At 47.9% G+C, this 20,499-nt stretch overlaps 1 long non-coding RNA gene across 1 annotated transcript; it reads right to left on the bottom strand.

The window, feature by feature from the left end:
- Window positions 1–19,502: 19,502 nt before the first annotated feature.
- On the bottom strand, window positions 19,503–20,108 carry LOC136520993 (uncharacterized). The gene is made up of 3 exons (XR_010775468.1): window positions 19,993–20,108; window positions 19,858–19,932; window positions 19,503–19,802 (listed from the first exon to the last, which is right to left on the bottom strand). It is a non-coding gene; the product is annotated as an uncharacterized lncRNA (long non-coding RNA).
- Between the last annotated feature and the right edge of the window lie 391 nt (window positions 20,109–20,499).

Here is a 20,499-nt window from a genome sequence, read left to right as displayed (position 1 = left end):
CCATAGTGTGCTTGGTGTTCTTGTGGAAAGGGCAGGGTAAGTTCTTGAGGTCTTTGAACTTCTTGTTGTTCTTGCTTAGACTTCTTAGGACCTATCCATGGAAGCATTCTGCTTGTAGGTTCTGAGCTCATTCTAGGTACTTGGGTGGGTGAGGATGCCACAAAAATTTTCATAGAATTTGCGTTGAAGCTATCCCCAAGTGTCAATGGATTTGCCTCGTAGCTTGTTCAAACCAGGTGAGTGGCACAGTATCGAGTGCCATGGGAAAGTATAGGCACTTTGATGTCGTCATCGTCGCCTGCCAACTCGATGGACTGAGAGTAGATGCGCAACCATTGGTTGGGTTGTCTTCCCATCGTACTTGGTATGGTTGGACAGCTTGAACTTATAGGGAAGCCAGGATGGAGAGTAGTATGTCAGAGAAATATGGGAACCTATCCGGTGAGATGCCGACCTCCCTATACTCAGACTTGCCTCTTCGCTCCCTATTGTTGTATTGGTACCCATGATAGGCTGACTGTGCGGCACCCTAATTCCTATTCTAGTTACCCTATTGCCTCTCCATCGCCGAATCGGCTCTAGACACTCTGGTTCAACGCCAATCACCCTCTGATCTAGATCTATCGGAGGCTGCTCAGGAAACTCCAGGGGTTATGGCCCTACCCTTTGGGTTCACCAATGTCACCACCACTTACAAAGATGCCCTAAGGGGCAAATTCGCCGACCAGGTTGGAGTTGTCCATCCTCTCGCTGAGCAGATCGCTGACCAGCCTCCGTTGGCCGTCAACATGCTGCACATCAGCCGACGCCCTAGAGCATCCCTCCAAACCATCCTGGAGGAGAATTTGGACTCCGAGTCCCAAGGCTCTATGGAGACCATCGCTGAAACAACCACCGAACTACTTCCTCTCCCTCCTTTCTGTGGTAGCGCAATCTTTAGCGTCAGTGTCGATAGCCCCCCTTGGATGGCAAAACTAAGGAGGAACGCACCGCTCATGAGAACTAGAACATCAACCGTGCGTAGCGTCGAGCAAACGAGGTTGCCTCTATGATGGCCGAGGCTCAGCTTGACTCACAAGGAAGGCCACTCCAATGCAATCTCGATGATGAGTTTGTTTGTGTTGACAGCCATGACGTCTACAAGACTCCAAGTGCCAACCTGGTCATGGCCACCAATGAGCTCGCCTGACTCCCACAGATGCCAGAGGTCACCAAGGTTGTCGCCATGCTTAAAGCGGTGCACTGTTAGGTCAACGAGATCTACCAGGATCAAAGACCTTCATGCTCCACAACATTGATTCATTGATCAGTCACGCCAAGATCTGATCGTTGCCCAAGTCACTTCACTAACTAGCACCACGACAATAGGCAACCCCTCCAGGGTGGAGCTAGGGGCAACCACATTGAACATTACTACCAACATGACTAGGAGGTCGACCAGGATGTCCGAGTACACCTCAACAATCTCCAAGATGCACGACAATGTATCGATGAACGCCGCTTTGGTCGCCATGAAGAAGTATGTCGTCGCTAGGAGTACGAGCAAGAGTATGGTAACCCAGACTCAGCTCTCAAGCTGCTCAATGCTGGCAACACTATAGACAATGTCGCCAACAACCTTGAAGGGCCCTAGCATTCACGAGGGCGCTCCAAACACTTTAGTGACCCTGTGGTTTTAAAATCACTAGGGTCGAGCCCAACGAGGGGAGGATGAACCCAACACAGTGGCTATAGGCTTATGCCACTACTGTCCATGCCGCCAGAGGAGATACTAGTGTCATGGCAAACTATCTTCCTGTCATACTCACGCCAACCGCCATGAACTGGTTCACAAGCCTTGCCCCAGACTCCATCAGATCCTGGGAAGAGCGGAAAAAAAGTCTTCACCGACAATTATATGGCTACGTGTACTCGGCCGGGCACCAAGCATGATCTCAACCGCATCAACCTAAAGCTGTCCAAGCTCCTCCATAGCTACATCAGATGCTTTTTTGAGATGAGGAATTCTATTCCCAACATCAAGGAAGTTGAGGTCATCACCGCCTTCATCCGAGGGCTCCATCACCGTGAGCTTCGTTCCAAGTTCAACCACAAGCCACCCACAGGGATTGGTGAGATGATCACCACTGCCAACTAGTACACCGACACTAAGGAAGCCGAGGTGTGCTTCAATGAGGACATGGGCACTCATCACCCAACATGCTGCTACGACGACCACCACGATGACCGATGCCACAACGACTGTCGCTACGGCGACCGCAGTTACCATCGTGACAGTGGTCGTGATCAGCCAGAAGGACCCAAGTCTGGTCAAAATCGCTGCCATCGGCCAGGCAACATCATCGCCACCATTAATGAACCTCATGCCAAGCACAACTAGGATGAGCAGTACAAGAAGATCCTCAATGGCCCATGCCCTCTCCAGAAGAACGTCAAGCATATAATGAAGGACTGCCTCGACTTGGCTAAGGAGTTCCAAGACAAAAAGCTGGATGACGACACCAACGACGGAGCCGAAGGCCACCGACCACCTAGGGGTAATAACAATGCCTTCTAGGATCACAACAAGGTGGTCGCCACCATCTTCGAGGGCCTTGCCTCCACTGAGAGCCGAAGAGAATGGAAGCTCGCCACCCGACGGGTGCTCGCCGTCACCACGGAAGACACCGCCACCAACCCTAGCTATCGCCCATGGTCCAAGGTCCCCATCACCTTCAGCAAGGCTAACTAGTGGGCAGACATCCCCTACATAGGGTGTTTGCCCATCATCCTCGACACAACCGTCTAGAAAGTGCTTTTTAGAAAAGTGCTCATCGATGGTGGGAGTGCTCTGAATCTCCTCTTCGCCAGAGCCCTAAAGGAGTTGGGCCTTGGGATAACAGATCTCACACCTTTAGACTCCTCCTTATGGGGTGTGGTACCTAGTAGGACATCCAACCCGCTTGGAAAGATCACCCTACCAGTACAGTTTGGCTCGTCAAGCAACTACCACATCGAGCACATCAACTTCTACGTTGCCGACTTCAACACCGCCTATCATGCCATACTTGGTCGGCCAGCTCTAGCCAAGTTCATGGCTATACCACACTACACTTATTTGGTGCTGAAGATGCCTTCACCTGTAGGAGTCCTAGCCCTATGGGCCAACTTCTCCATCGCCTACGCCTATGAGACAGAGAGCCTCGCCCTCACCAAAGCCACCAACCTCTCTATCTAGATGGCCAGTGCGGTCATCGACGCCAAGACGGCCGATGACCTAGAGATCCCATCGCTGGAGCCTCCTTGCACCTCCGCCAAGTCCAAGGAGACCAAGGAGGTCGGCCTTGGCCTCGACAACCCCTCCAAGACCATGAAGATTAGGGCTCACCTCGACCCCAAGTAGGAAAGTGTGCTCGTCTCCTTCCTACGTGCCAACACTAATGTGTTTGCTTGGAAGCCTATAGACATGCCGGGGGTACCATAGGAGAAGATCGAGCACTCCTTGAATGTCTCGCCGACCACCAAACCGATCAAGCAGAAACTCCACCGATTCACGCCAGACAAGAAGGAGGCTATTAGGGTAGAAATAAAACGGCTCCTAGTTGTTGGATTCATAAAAGAAGTGTATCATCCTGAGTGATTATCAAACCCTATTCCTGTTCAAAAAAAGAATAAAGAATGAAGAATGTGTGTTGATTACACTGATCATAACAAACACTGCCCTAAGGAGCCCTTCGGTCTGCCTCGGATAGATGAGGTTGTAGACTCCACCGCCGACTATGAACTGCTCTCCTTCCTTGACTGTTACTCCAGGCTATCACCAGATCTCCCTCAAGGAAGAAGACTAGATCAAGATGTCATTCATCATGCCCTTTGGTGCATACTGCTGAACCACCATGTCCTTCGAGCTCAAGAATGCCGGAGCGACCTATCAAAAGGCCATCTAGATGTGCCTTGATCAACAGATCAGCTGCAACATCGAAGGTTACATCGATGATGTGGTCATCAAGTCTAAGACCACCGATAATCTTATCGCCGACCTTGACAAAATGTTCGCCAACCTAAAAAGGTACCAATGGAAGCTGAACCCTTCAAAGTGCATCTTTGGAGTTCCATCGGGTATACTCCTGGGCTAAATCATCAGTGCACGTGGCATCGAACCCAACCCTGACAAGGTCTCCGCCATCACCAACATGAAATGGCCAACATATGTCAAGTATATATAGAAGCTTACAGGTTGCATGGCTGCTCTAAGCCGCTTCATATCGTGCCTCTGAGCGCTTTTCCTGGTCGGATGAGGTAGACACAGCTTTTGAGCAGCTCAAGCTATTCCTAACAAGGCTTTTCTTGGTATCTCCTGGTCGGATGAGGTAGACACAGCTTTTGAGCCACTTCATATCATGCCTCTGAGCGCTTTTCCTGGTCAGATGATGGTGCCATGACCAGGCGAAACTCTCCTGATCTACATCACCGCTACTTCTCATGTCGTTAGCATAGCCATTGTTGTTGAACGCGAGCAAGCCGAGCACGCCTACAAGGTGCAATGTCTGGTCTACTTCATCAACGAGGTCCTTAATAAGCCCAAAACTCATTATGCTCAGGTCCAAAAGCTACTATATGCTGTCCTAATTACGTCGCGCAAGCTCCGCCACTACAAATATTACAAGATTGCCATGGTCACCGAGTTCCCTTTGGGGGACATTCTCCACAATAAAGAGGCCAATGGGCACATCATCAAGTGGGTTGTTGAGCTCCACACTTACTCCATCAAATTTAGAAGCAGGCCTACCATCAAGTCTCAGGCGCTCACTGGTTTCATCGCTAAGTGGATCAAGATCCAAGAGCCCATCGCCGCTACTTGTCCCGAGCATTGGGTGATGTACTTGGACAGCGCCCTGAACATCAACGGTGCTGGTGTAGGCATTCTATTCATTATGCCGACCATGGATAAGCTCTGATACATTCTCTGGATACATTTTCCAGCCTCCAACAATGCCGCCGAATATGAAGCATGTCTCCACGGACTCGGTATAGCAGTTGAGCTCGGCGTCAAATGCATCATGGTATACGGGGACTCCACGTTGGTCATCAACCAGCTTAGCAAAGACTGGTCCTACTCCAGTGAGAACATGGATGCATACTACACAAAATCAGGAAGCTTGAAAGGAAGTTCTATGGTATCGAGTATCACCACGTGGTACGAGATCAAAATTAGCTCACCGACCACTTATCCAAGTTAGGCTCCTCTCACGCCACGATTTTGCCAGGGGTCTTTGTTCAAGATCTTTTGGCACCATCCATTAAGGAAGAGAAAGAAGTTTAGGAAATTCCCCCGCCAAGCAACTGGTACTTATGGTACCTTCGCCGGCCACCGATTGGAGGGAATACTTCATCAAGTACCTCACCAGCGCTGAAGTACCCGCCGACAAGACTAAAACCGAATGCCTAATCCATCAAAGCAAGCATTACATGCTGGTGGATGACAACTTGTTGAGGAAAAGTGCCAAGGAAGGGATACTATAGAAATGCATTACCCAAGAAGAGGGAGTGATGCTACTTCTTGAAATTCACTCTGGTTCCTGCGGCAACCATGTGGCCTTGAGAAACCTAGTTGGCAAGGCTTTTTGAGCTAGTTTTTACTGGCCCATGCCATCTCTGATGCAGAAGACCTCGTTCGACATTATGAATGATGCCAATTTTTCACCAAGCAAATACACTTGGCGGCACAAGAACTATAGACCATCCTAGCTTCCTAGCCCTTCACATGCTGGGGACTAGATATGATCGGCCCTTTCAAGTCAGCATCAGGTGGTTTTCGGTACATATACATCGCCATCAACATCTCCAAGTGGATCAAGTATAACCCACTCGTCTTGGCTACTGCAAAGAAAGCAGTCGAGCTATTCGAAGATATCATCCATAGATTTGGTCTCCCAACAGCATTATCACCGACCTGGGAACTACGTTTACTGGCCATCATTTTTGGGACTTGTGCGAAGACCAATGCATCTCTATCAAATACATCTTCATTGCCCATCCTAGAGCCAACGACAATGTCGAACAGGCGAACGGCATGATCCTTGATGCCCTCAAAAAGAGGCTATATCAGAAAGAAGAAAAGCATCCAGGAAGATGGCTCAAAGAGTTACCAGTTGTGGTCTGGGGACTGCGCACTCAAGCTAGTCGCAGCACCAGTGTGTCTCCATATTTCTTGGTCTATGGCTCAGAAGCCATACTACTAGCGGACATTGCCTTCTGAGCACCTAGAGTGGAAAATTATGATGAAGAGCAAGCCGTAGCTGTTTGGACAGAGGACATCGATAGGGCCAAGGAGGAACGTCTGATCACCTACATCCGCACAGCCAAATATCTAGAAGGCTTGTGGAGGTACTATAATAGCAACATCAAAGGTCGTTTATTTGCTGTCCATGACCTCATTCTCTATAGAAAACAAAAAACCGAAGGGATGCACAAGCTCTCCTTCCCCTAGGAAGGGCCTTACGTCATCAAAGAGGTTACCCGACCAGGGTCTTATCGCCTATGTGACTTAGACGGAATCGATGTCACCAACTCATGGCACATCGAGCACCTTATACGTTTCTATCCTTGAAATGCTCTAGATATGTATTCTCCACTTCATGATGAATAAAGTTTTGGTCGCCATAATTTGTCTCAATTTTTTCTCCATTATGGTTTAATCTCCATTTATGGTTGCCGAGCTCTAAGCTACTCCTTAACGAAAACCAGTATGAGATTGCCATAACTGCTTCGTCATGTTTCTCTAAATCTCCAAGATTTTTCGCTGAACAGGTTTCTCCAAATCACCGACCATGTTTCTCCAAATCTCCAACGTATTTCGCTGAACAAGTTTCTCCAAATCACCGACCACATTTCTCCAACGTATTTCGCCAAATCGCCGACTTTCGCCGATCATCGAGCAGCACACATCTTGTTCTACGCTCTATGGAGAAGACTCAATCTCTGATCTCTCCCTACATGTGCTATGGGCTCCATGCTCTGCGTTATGGGTGGTCGGCTGTGGTTCCTTGGTCACAACTATGTCCTCCTACACATGCACGGGCTCCGCGCTCGATGTTATGGACTATGGGCTGGCCAAGGCCAAGAGCACAGTAGAGAACTAACTACTCGGACGCCACTAATACTACATATATCTCCAAGTTATTTCACCAATCGCCGAGCAGCACGCGTTCTGCTCTGTTCTCTATGGAGAAGACCCAGTCTCTGATCTCTCCCTACACGTGCTATGGGCTTCGTGCTCTACGTTATGGGTGGTCAGCTATGGTTCCTTGGTCATGCCTGTTCCTCCTACATGTGCACGGGCTCCGCGCTTGACGTTATGGACTATGGGCTAGCTAAGGCCAAAGATTTTAGTAACGAACTAACTGCTCGGATGCTACTTATACTACGTATAATTGCGTTAGGGTTAATACTACAATGATTTCTTCACTGCAACATTACTAACTGCATAAACATGCACATGTCAACATTTATACATATACATAAATGTCTATTTGTGCCCTTGCGCATTCTAACTACTCTCTCTAGTTAATACATCAAGATTCTCCGAGTAGATCACTGAGCTTCGCCATCGCCGTCCATCTCGCCGAATAGGTCAATGTCGCTAGCCACCTTCTTCGCCGTGTCCTCCACCTCATCCTCTAGCTATTGGTGCTCTGCCTCGCCCATCCCTTCGGCAAATCCAGCCCCTATCGCCTGAAGGTCAACGGCTGGATAGTGGGACCGAACCACCACAAGGGCATGAGTAATGGCGATAACAATGGCATTGTAGTTGAAGCCCTTGAAATTCTCCCATGCCGACTTGCACCTCTGGATGATGGTGTCTGAACACGGCGGCCTGCCGTCGAGTTGAGGTGCCGCCTCTAGGTGGATGCAGTCGAGCACCGATTTAACTCCGGTGACTACAGCGTCGAACTTGTCGCTTTGGGTCCTGGCCTCCTACACCAGCACATTAAACTGTTCCTTGACCCTCTGACAGTAGTCTATAAGCATTGCAAGGTTCCATCAAGCAAGGAAACTACTTCAATAGTAACTCCTACTAGGAAGTACTCACCTTTTAGCTCCTCGGCTAGTTTGTCTGCTTGCCTTGTCTCCTTCGCCTTCTCCTCTTGGAGTTGGTCGATGGCTTGGCACAGTTGGCTGAGCTCTGCATCTTGCTTACAAGCAAAATAGTCATCACCAAAGATATGTTTGTTCAACAATACAAAGCATATTTGCTGATATGCCTTACCTTCTTTCTGCTCAGATACATTCCTAAGCTGCTCAGACTTCTGCTCTAGCTGCTCGAAAGCACTAGACAGCTGCTCAGAGACAGTGGCTACCTACTCAGACTTGCCACGCAGCTGCTCAGACATGGTTGACAGCTGCTCAGATAAGACGCCCTTCTAGTATTCTAGGTCCCACGCATTGGACTCGGCAAGGTCTCGCTCGCGCTGGGCCCTCTAGATGTTTCTCTCCATAAGGATCATCGCCTCTTTGAGTTTCTCATTCTCCTCGGTGAGGGGCTCCATCCTCTTTATCAGCTGGCACCGCTACTCGGCAGTCCAAGTTATCCCCTACATAAACGCCAAGATCATGAAGAAGAACAATCTCCAACGCCAAATATGAACATTACAGATGCGGTACTAACCTTGATTTGTTTCATTACTCCAGCAAGGGTGGACTCCAATCTCCTCAGCTCCCTGGTGGTGTCCTCCTCCTCAATAACCACCACCTCATCGCCGTGTCTATGGAGGATTCAGACAGCTTGGGGTCGAGACTCCTCACGTTCGATCTCTTCTACTTCGTCCTCCTCCACCATGGCTGAAGGCACCACCGAGGCACTCTGTGGCTAGATAGCGGGTTTGACCACGCCCTGCGATGCCTCGGGGGGCGCTGTTTGCTCCTCGAGCACCACTGGCTTTAGTGCCCTAGACTTAGGCGTGGCGCTGGCATCTCCTGCATTCACCGCTGAAGACTCGGCGATTTCCACAAATGCCCTAGGCACTGTCGCCGACCCATCCACCATCAGCGCCAACTATTCACCACCGCCAAGTCTGCCAGCTATGGTGATTGATTCCTCCATAGGCAGCCGAGCACCTAGGGACTCTGGGATGGGGTCCACTGGCATCTCCTCCGCCCCGGGGCCAGCCTTCAACTGCTCGTCAGTCTAGATGGGTCAGGCCGAATCCTCCATACGCCTCGCTCTACATTAGATCAGCTCATCAATCACCAAAAAAGGATAAGGAAATGACAACCAAATAACTCCAAGGCATGGGTACTTATGTAGTGACTTTTCGGTAGATTTTTCTGAACCAGCATTGCCTACCCAAGCCCCTAGCCGCAACCTTGGGGTCGACGCCTGCGTCTTGGGGTGGAGGTCCTACGGTCTCCACCGTCGGCCTCTGCTCTGCCCACCGCTCTAGGGCTCCCCTCACCTGCTGCTCAGGGACTCCCTTTGCCCACTACTCCAAGACTCCCCTCACCTATGGCTCGGGGACTCCCTCTGCCCGCTGCTCTGGAACTCCCCTTGCCTGCTGCTTGGGGACTCCCTTCGCTTGCTGCTCGGGGGATCCCATTGCCTACTACTAGGGACTTCCTCCCCTTCCCTCAATTGTTCCTCCACACATGTGCTGTGTGGAGGCACCTTCATGCTCGGTGGAGTAGCAACTAGAACTTCGTTGTCATCCAACCACTTGAACATCGGGGTACTCTGCGTTCGAGTGGTCTGGTCACCGCCAAGCAAGATGTCGCCTGGCTTGAGGGGAGTGGCACCTGTCGTCTTTCTCATCTTTTGGGCTGACTCGTCTGCTGCTGCCCTCCTCCCCTAAACTTTCTCTATCACTGAGGATGGACTCTCCGACGAGATGCTGATGGCTCCCTCTTCAGGCTGTGTCGATGGTCGGGCATCTACTGCCTATGGCCAATCGCCCCTCGGCACGCTCGAGAAGTACACCGCTCTTTCCTATGAATGGACCTTCGCATAAGTGAATTAGTTTACTGCTCGGCAACGACAGAAGATAAAAAGCGTCAGGAACACACAATTGAGATATTTACCTGAGGAGACAGATTTTTGCAGTGAAAGGGTCTCATCTGCCTTGGCAAATTGAATGAGGCAAATGGAACGAATAGCTCTACAACCCACTCTTGCACTACATCCCTCGACAACATCTACGTCCTCTCCTAGGTACCGTCGGTCTCCCCCTTGAAATCAAAGGCTATGTGAGCCCTCTCTTTGTAGGGCTAGACGCGGCACACTATAAAGCTCGCCGCCACCAATCCACCATTGGTCTTCATGCCCTTTATTAAGCCAAGGAGCTCCCTCACTTGCTCCATATCAGTGCTACTTGGCATCTTCGACCAGCTCTTCTAGCTCTTTGGGATGTGGTCAGTGTCGCAGCGAATGGCAGGGTGGCTCTGCTTCATGTTGAACCACCTGGCGTTCCACCCCTTCAGTGATGTGTTTAGCAGCATAGTAAGGTACTCGCCAGCCATTCCATCGTGCAGCTAAAGATATACTCCACCGACCACCTTAGAACCACCATCGCCTCTCTTCTTCAGCTAGAACAGGTGACTAAAGAGGTTGAAGTGGGGAAGGATTCTGAGATACACCTCATAGAAATGGATGAAGATAGATATGTGCAATATGGTGTTTGAGTGGAGGTTGCACAGACTGACTCTCTAGAACTCCAACAAATCCCTTAAGAATGGGTGAACAGGAAAACCTAATCCATGCCAAAAGTAGTCCTCAAATACCACAGCTTCATCGGTATGAGGCATGGGGAAGGGCTCACCGAGGGCCGGGCGCCATCTAGGGGTGATGCGGTCAGGAAGAACGCCTGCCTCCACCAATCTATTGAGCTCTGCCTCCCTCGTGCGCAAGGGCACCCACTCTTCGTCTCGACTAGCTCCGGTGCGCGCCTTCTTTGGGCTCGCCTTCTTTGGGTTCGTTGTTCCCCTCTTCAGTGCCATCTCTCAGATTTGGATGGGGATTGGCGGCAGAAGCGCGAGTGGATGTGAATCTAAAAAGGCGAGGGCTAAGGAAGAAGATGAAATGGCAAAGTGGCAAACGTGGGAGCGCGGGCTGCGGCGGCACAGTTATAAAGCACTCCGCCCACCTTTTCGCATTCGAGGGTTTTTGGGAAACCGTTTCTGCGATTTGCACCTCTCTAAATTCTCCGCAACATCAAGGTGGGCCGTTACCTAGGCTTTCGTGCAACCGTGGCCCATATCGCCGATTTATCTTCGTAATTTGTTACGGCTCGCCGAATTTTTGCTGACTTCTCCGCCAACCGTTATGGCTCAGTAATTACTACTGTATAACCATTACTTCGGTATTTTCTCCATGATTTAATTTCTCCAAGATTTTCTCTTGTGGCTCGGGGACTGCATCAGCACTACGTCTTGGTTCCTCACCGCACTAGGGATTTTCTCCTGACCACTATTTCTGACCCTGACACCACATAATCATGTCACCTACTATCAGGCTTGGGGACTAAGTGGGCACACTTCACCTTGCGGTGAATGTGCTTTTTCTCATTTCGAGGCTATGCTCGAGGACTGGCTGCCTGCTTGGCTGGTCTTCTACTATTTTTCTACTTTGGACCCTGGCACCACATGACTACGTCATCTACTATTAGGCTCGAGGACTAAGTGGGCATGCTTCACCTTGTGGTGAGTGTGTTTGCTTTAATCTAGAAGACTCCGCGCCTCTTGAAGCTGAAGACGACTATCTCTTTTTCTTGTGGTTGGACTGTAAGTGGGCACACTTGGACCACCACGAAGAAATTTTCGATTCTAAACTTGAGCTCCTTACACCCTTATGGCAAGCCATACTTGGGTTACACTGCTCAGCAATGGTTCACACTGCTCAACAATGGTTCACACTACTCGACGATGGTTCACGCTGCTCGGCGATGGTTCACGCTGCTCGGCAACTGCTCACAACTGCTCAGCAACTCATCATGGTGGTCGGACCATGAGTTTGACTGCTCAGCTTTGTTCGCACTTGCTTGGACAAGCTCAAAGATGGCATTGCACAATGGGTATAAGGCGCTCAAGGACTAGCTGTGAGGGGTACGACCCTGAGTACCCATGGCAGACCACATGGGCTACGTCTCTAGGGGCGGCCTAGCCCATGAGGTGAAGCCTTGTGGGGCACAACTCTGCTCGGTGCCTCCTGCAAGATACTCGGAAGATATCCTAAAGATGCTACGAGATCTATTTGGATATGTATGATCCCATGATTCCTGTAATCTATTATTACTTTCCGGTTATCTCTCATATCTAACCGACTTATAACCCTACCCCCTGGACTATATAAGATGGGTAGGGACTCCCTCCAAACTCACGCAATATCATATGATAGCCAATACAAACCAACAGACCACAGGAGTAGGGTATTACATCATACTGATGGCCTAAACATGTCTAACTCATGTGTCTCTATTGCCTTCTTGTTCTTGATTACACGCCTCTCTACCAATCAATCTACCTTCGTGGGATACCCCTCGGAGGACTACCGACGATATTCTATCGACAGCACCCGTTAGAGGGATCTCTTGCTCAGACTACACAAGGTAGCAGATTGTATCTTGAAAGATTGAAGCTGAGTTCTTGAGTCCGAGTGGAAAACAAACTAGGTCTTTGTCTTGGACTTTAGATGGGATCTCTAGCCTGAACAATGGTGACATGTCTGAGTGGGATTCTTGATTGATGGCTATCTCCTGAGTCCAAGTTGGATCAGAAAACAAGAGGTGTGAAAACTTCTTGGCGAGTTGATCTAGCATGGTCGTCGAGACATCTGGTGAAGCTTGAGGCGCTGAGATCTCCATGAGATGACTTTGGAGCATGCCATTATCATCTGCCATGCAGATCTAGGAGCCGAAGATGAAGGTGGTTCCCATTGAGAAAATCATGTCATTGAGGTTGGTCGAGCTCTCGATCGTGAAGTCACCAAAAGCTTATACCTGGCGCGCCAACTGTCGATGTTTGATGACCAGCAACTCATCATGGGGGTACCTGGGACAATGTTCGAAGGGCTTTGGCATATGTAGAACTCAACAGTAAACACAAAGAGATGAATGTTTTATACTGGTTTGGGCCCTATTGTCGAGTAATAGCCTTTATGTCTAGTCGGCGTGTAGCCTTGTGCATTGGATTGATTGATATGATTGTGTGTACAAGGGGTGCATCGTAGCTCTCTTCATATAGGGGAGAGAGGGTAAGGGCACATATCTAGTCCTAACCGGTTACAATAGAAGAGTCCAAATCCTATTATAGAATCTAGTTTTCATTGTAAGCCAACTAGATTGACCTAGAATAGCTTGAAGTCCATGCCACCTTATCTCACATCCTTCAACAGGTCATGGGCAAGCCCAGGGCCCATCCAGGTAGCATCACTATGGGGAACCCCTAGGACCCTAGTCCGTCAATCATTAGCTACTTAGCCACACATTTGGAACTGTCTGTACAAACAATGGCATGTTCCACCTTAAATTGCTGATCAATCTTTCCTCCTTATCAATTATAGGGTCAAATTGACTAGCATGCCCTAGGTCATGACCATCTGGTCTGCTGTTCTCCTAAGCCCGAAGAGAGCTCAGGATCTACTCCATGCAGTTTCTCTCGACATGCTCGTATGCTGGTGATGAGGCTTGACCCATCATGTTCTTGCCATCAACATAGCTTGGCATGCCCAGTGGAAACACAATCATCAACATGGATAACCAGATGATCCTTAAGGTCAACCTTGAAGACTTACCCAATGAGCAAAGGGTGCTCATCGACTAAGATAGCGGAGGAGTTCTGAGAGAAGTGTCTTCTGTCTTACAGTAGGGCATGTGATTTAGTTGTTCAGAAGACTCCATTGGCAAGGGTCCTCCTGCATGGCTAGAGTGATCTGAACGAGGAAGCTGAAGCAAGAATTGCTACCCAGATGGACCACAAGACTATTCATGAAGCCTTCACAAATCATAATTAGGTGCTAGCCAATACAATTGGCAATGTCATGAAAGAAGTTTTCTTTGGAGCACCGGTTGATCAAGTGGGACCATCATACTTCAATGGCTTTAATCCTTCAGCTGTGGGAAGCAATGTGCCTAGTTCTAGTCAGTGGCCAAATGGTGGACAGTTTCAACAGCCACCAATACAGCAGCTTCCAGGAGGACAAGCTCAGGATCTTCAGGCTTAGCCAACAGTAGGGGGACAAGGTCAAGCCCTGCCAATAGCGGGGAGCAAGATCAAGCCCTATCAATAGCAGGGGGGAAAGGTCAAATGACAGGGGGCAACCACCAGCGTAGTAGTCACCAAGTGCCCCTATCACGCAGGCAACTCAGTTTCCTACTCGATAAAACCAGGTGTATTCAGTCCAGCAGCCAACCTCACCAATCACCCAGCAGGTTATGCAATGGTTGGCTCAAGGGAAATTTAGTACCTCATATCAGATGCCATAGTCAGCCCATAAAATTGCTCCATCACTATAGAGGATCATCAAGAATGTTGATCCAAATTATTTCAATAGTCAATTGTAGGGATATGCAACTCACAATGCTCAGATCGACTATCTAGAAGGATATCATTTGGTTTTGGATCCAGCACGTATGAACTTTTGCCACATCCTGGGTATCAGAATCCTTACAATTATAATGCTTAGCAACTCCAGCAATCTTAGGCCAAGTACAACACTCTCTGGCTTAGGATCAACAAGTTCAAGTACAGAGCTCTCAGGCTCAGACTCAAGGGCAGCCGAGACAACAAGTTGCTGGCATGAACGCTGATGAATTAATCAATAGGATAACTGCTATGATGCAGAGCTAGTTTGGTCTAAAGTCTAAAGGATAGGTTGGCTCTTACCAATGCCCATACCCAACTTGGTATGATATTGAGCAACTCCCTCCACGCTACAGAATCCAAGATTTCTCCAAATTTAGTAGGATAGATGAGATGACAACCATGGAGCATATCAGCCGCTATCTTATTCAACTCGGGGATACATCTATTGAGGAGGCGCACAGAGTTTGATTCTTTCCCTTGTCCCTGTCTGGACCGGCCTTCAGTTGGTTTTCATCACTTGAACCAAACTCGATCATAGGATGGGCCGATCTAGAGAGTAAGTTCCATGCATACTTCTATAGTGGGACAGGAGAGAAGAAGATTACAAATTTAACAAGCATGAGGTAGAGGAACAATGAGTCCGGCTCTAAGTTCATTCAAATATTCATAGAAGGAAGGAGCCGGTATTACTCATTGAATCTGTTTGATGGCCAATTGGCTGAATTGGCCCTTCAAGGGATGTCTCCAGTAATAAGAGAAAAGTTTAATGGCTAGGAATTCAAAAACTTAGCTCACTTAGTCCAGAGAGTGTCTACTTTTGAAGGCCAGCTTCGGACCATGCGCAAAGAAAAATATTTGAAGGGTACTGCCGCTATGTCTGATCCATATGATGCAGACTCTGACGAAGATGATCCAGAAGTTGGAACCGCCGAGTGGACATGGGACAAGATTCCTGTATCTTTTCCATGGGAGAAGGAGACAGAAAATGCCTATGATTTTGACATCAAGAAGGCCGATAAGATCTTTGATTTGCTTTTGGAGAAGCAGTTGAGGTTACCTACAAATCATGTGGTACCTTTGACTGGAGAACTTAAAGGGAAGAAATATTGCAAATTTCACAATGCTACTAATCATAACACTAATGAGTGTAGAATCCTTTGCTTACATATTTAGAATGCCATTGAGCAAGGGAAGATCAAGTTTGAGCCAGCCAAGATATCAGCAATGGACATAGATGGGCATCCTTTTCCAAGGGTGCATATGGTGGAGTTCTAGTTGGCTAAAGGAAAGACAAAGGTCTTGATGTTGACTAAGGCCAAAGAAGATGGGTCAGTCAACCCCAAGGTTCATATATTGGCTAATGAATACAAGAAGGTTAAGCAGCAATGCGATCAGCAAAAGAGCCAATACGATCAAGGTGAGACATCTAGAGCTGGTGCTATGCGTCCTCGTGTGACTTCTAGAATCTTGTTGAATAAGTGGCAACACCAGAAGGAGAAGGACTACCAACGCTGGCTTGAAGAAGAAGAATATGAGCGTCGGTGCGAAGAAGAGAGGCATAAAAGAGAACAAGTTGAGTTACATTGGAATTGTCCTTTCTTCAGACACTGCTAGAACGAAGGTTTGAAATGACCCATAAGACGTAACTGCCCAAAGTGCAGCAATCAGTATTCTGAGTTCAGGCAATCTCAAGCCAACCGTTGGTCTATCCATGAGCGTTTGAGTTATCAATCTAACAACATGGATCGACATGTAAAAAATGAAGGAGTTCACGATCGGCTAGGTAAGCGTGTGTATGATCAGAGCTGGGTCGACCGTGATGAAGAGAAAGAGTATGTTTGGCAAGAGGGACAATGGTGTTCGGGCCGGCAGTGATGATCAGAGTATGTTCACAATCTGAAAATGAAGGAGCCAGAAAAGAAGAGTTCAACGCTTGAGGAATAGAGAATTAGAAGCTTAGAAGTATAGAAGACCTTAGACATGGCGTGTCAAGCAAACAGCCGATAAGGGTAAGCCATCGACTAATATTGATATGGTCTTTATCTTACATGTAGAATTCAGAGCTCCCTCCAAGTATGAACAAGAAGATGTCCGAATGGAGAAAGATTTGATGAAGAAGAATTAGGAGAAGCAGTGGCTCAGCTAACCCTCCAGTCCTAACAAGCTATATTTGACAAACCGTCTCAGCATCGGCACTTGAAGGCTTTATACATGAATGGATTTGTCTATGGGAAGCCGATGACCAAGATGTTAGTCGATGGAGGTGCTAGCGGTTAATTTGATGCCTTATACCACTGTTCCGTAAGCTTGAAAAGGTCCTAGGAGATTTGCTCGAAACTAACATGACTGCTAAAGGACTTCGGAGGTAATGCATCTAAGACATAGGGGCAGTTAACATCGAATTGATGATTGGGAGTAAAACTCTACCTACTACTTTCTTCGTCATCGATGGCAAAGGAACATACGGTCGACTTATTGGTCGTGATTGGATCCATGCTAATTGCTGCATCCCTTCAACGATGCACCAATGCCTTATCTAGTGGCAAGGAGACAATGTTGAAGTTGTTCAAGCCGATACATCTGTAAGTGTGGCAGCTACCGATCTGGCCTATTGGGAGTTTGAAGATTGCGAGTGTTTCACTGGTAGAGTCTGGGAAGGAGGCATTATCAGGATCAACGATGAACGCCAATAGCCGATCCAAGCAATCGGCTCTGAAAGTTTATTTTGATAAGTTCTTCAGTTGATTCATCTCAGAATGGCTAGACATCGCCTTTATAAATTAGTTCATGGAATATAGCTGTTTTTGTTTCGATGAACGAGACTAGGCCCAAACGTATTAAGTTTTAAGGATTTGGCAGCCAATGGTTTTGTATATTTTGGGATGGTAATTTATTGTTCAAGATTATCGTTGGCTATTTTAGAGAACATTTTCTTATGAAGAGTGGCCAATCTGAAATGTCATCAAGTGCTGACAGCCGATACTAGCAGACTGTCACCTTTAGAACAAAAAATGAAGATCCTAACTTAGCCTAAGGAGGCAAAAGCCTGGTGCGGTACGCATCGCCTATAGCACGAAATAAAAAGAAAAATATGAGTCATATGGAAAAGCATCAATGGTGAAACATTCACACAGAATACAAACAAAGAGATAAACATAGAGGAAATCAGACTGAGTTTTATTCATGATTGGGACCCTAAATACAAACTATGGGCCAAAGAAAACATTGTTCACTGATTCCTTCGACCGAAGAAGTATTCGCCACGGCGTCGATGGCCCCTTCAAAACTCACCACCAGATCATGATGGTCGTCGATGCTTGCAAAGTCAGGCTACAACCATCAAAGCTCGTGCCCAGGAGCGCACTTGGACAATGGTCAGGGCGACCATAGCCCCATGGCGGATGCCATGAAGAGCGATCTCCTCGGCGTGCATAGGGATGTCTTGGAGGCGGTTTGCCAGTAGATCACCTCAGGCATTCAGAGCCCTAGTGGCATTGTTCACCGCCAGATGGAGGGCCTCCAATTGCTTCGTCAGGGCTATAGTAAGGTGGACAGGAATCATCAAGAAGAGCATAATGGAGCAAAATGATAGAGGAATAGGGTTTGTTTTGAGGATCTTCCCAGTGCCCCTGGTGTCAGATTCTGCTAGTTGCACCCAGGTGGCACTACTCTCCCCCTCCACTATGGTGAGAGCAGTTTGGGAGGCAATCAAGGCATCCTCTAGATGCTTAGTTTCGTGGGTTGCCTCCCAATGATGACGTGGTGCCTTGTTCCATACATGAAGATAACACCAGGCATCATCTCCATTATATGAGTTAGAGGAATCATTGGAGGAGGCTGTTGATGCCGTCGGCTGGGCCTCAAACCTCGCTAGCATATTTTGGACGTCGGCCTGAGTGATAGTCCTACGAAATGGGACATTACCAAGTTCATATGATTATCAAAAGATTTGGAATGTAAATCCAACATACCCTAGGATGTGGAGGCGCTAGCGCGGAGGGAGATCCTCTTCTGTCACATCTCCAGCAGGGCACTTGTCGTCCGCTATTGCTCTTGACAAGATTGGTTTTTAGATCAAAAGACAAGAAAAGGACTTGTGCGAAGGCCAAAATAGGGGCAAGTGCAGATGTGGCCTCTTGGTTATCCCCTAGAGATGTGTATTTAAAGCCGAGGCAAGTGTTAATAGGCTTATTGAGACACGTTGGATTAAAATGTAGTTAATGGAAGGCAAGAGGCCATTCCAGAAATCGGGGAAGCCACACGTGGCCAAATGAGAAAGCAGTGGTTATAGGCACCGTGGACTCAAAAATTTCATTTGTTGGAATTCTCAACGCATTCGCTCAGTTCTGGCTCATGGATTTCAAGGCTCATTCACCATAGTTTTGAGTTTTTGTTCGCATCCAGAGGTTTGGCCCAGGAGGTCAGGACTGGTAAACAAACTATGGTAGGCCGGATCTCACCGGTAAGGACAAATGATTGCTGATACAACGGCTAATGATGACTAAAGGGTTTTTGTGCCTGATAAAGAGTTGCATCGGTTAAGTATCTATGACGGAAATGTCACAAGCTGAGAAAACAAGAGGATCAAAGATTACAAGTTTAATGCCGCTCGAACTACACTCAAGGCATCTAAGCAAATGGCATCGGCTTCTGCAATTGGCCATTTGTCTTAGTCAACCGATCTAGAGATGACTTTATTTTTCTGACTCTAGATAATCATGAGCTCATTGTATCTGGCAGTCATCGCTGCCTTCTTCTCATCGATCACCTTGGGGACCTGGGTTCAATTTGCTTCTTCGATTTGAATTGAGATGTTGATCTCCTCTAGTCTCGCCAAGAGCTATTCCCATCTAGTCCTCAGCTGACCAAGTTTTCCCTGGATCTTAGAAGGGGCGCTCTTCAGATCATCAATTAGTTCCTTCAATCGGATCATCTCCCATTTAGTTGATTCTTCTCTAGCACCCAAGTTGCTTTGAACTTTGCGATCAGCTAACCAAAGGGTATAGTTGAAGCTAACCTTCAGTTGTTGGTGAATAGCTTGAAATCCCTCGATAGGAGTATCAATTTGGCTCTTGGGAGCACCTACGACATCTTCCTTTTCCTGATCGTCGACCAGCTGGGTAATAGGTAGTCAATAGACATGCAGAGGGGTTTAACATTCAGAGAAATGAGCATACCTGGGTCGTTGATTTACTCGGATAACCTCCCTTACGATCTGACTCTCTGATTGGGGACTGCAGAAGATCGATTTTCTTTTTAAAGAACATAATGAGTCAAGCATTCATGTGGCCAGTACCTAGAAAATACCTTGGTTCCTCTTGATGATGATGCATGTGGAATCTATTCTTCAGTTTCCCCTTAGATGATCGGTAGAGGATTGGCCTAAGATGAGGATGGTTAGTCGATTATAGGATAGTTAGCAGGAGAAGCATAGAAACTTACTTCAGTAACGACATCAGCAAGGGTCGATAATGGACGCACGCCGGCGATATCTTCAATAGTGACTGACGACGTGCCGAACCCCATTGCTCCCAAAGCCTAGACCAGGGGGTTCTACCGTGAGGGGTATGCAACGACCATTGGCCTCGAGGAACCCAAACTCGGCAAACTTGAACAAGATAATTTTTGGGCTTGCAGTAAAGTCACCTGGGCAGTCGGTGATGTCATCCTTGAAGGCTTTCGCGCCTTCTTGTGCGAGGGGGTCTTTGGTGGATTGACTTTGGAAGCCTTACATTTTGAAGAAGAAAACTCATGTAGAATGACAGGGGCTATTGGGGTCCTCCTCACGGTTGTCAGAGAAGGGGCGTTGCATCCTATTCTTGGGTTTGGACACCAGGCGAGGTATTTGATTGATTGGTTACTTCTGCTGATGGAAGGAGGGATAGAATCAACGTCCTATAGAGAGAAGCAAAGATGAATTATTGTACCAAAAAGAATCAATTGACGACA

Source organism: Miscanthus floridulus, chromosome 18, assembly GCF_019320115.1.
Source record: "Miscanthus floridulus cultivar M001 chromosome 18, ASM1932011v1, whole genome shotgun sequence".
Classification (NCBI taxonomy): Eukaryota; Viridiplantae; Streptophyta; class Magnoliopsida; order Poales; family Poaceae; genus Miscanthus; species Miscanthus floridulus.
This window is presented reverse-complemented; position numbering and strand designations above follow the sequence as displayed.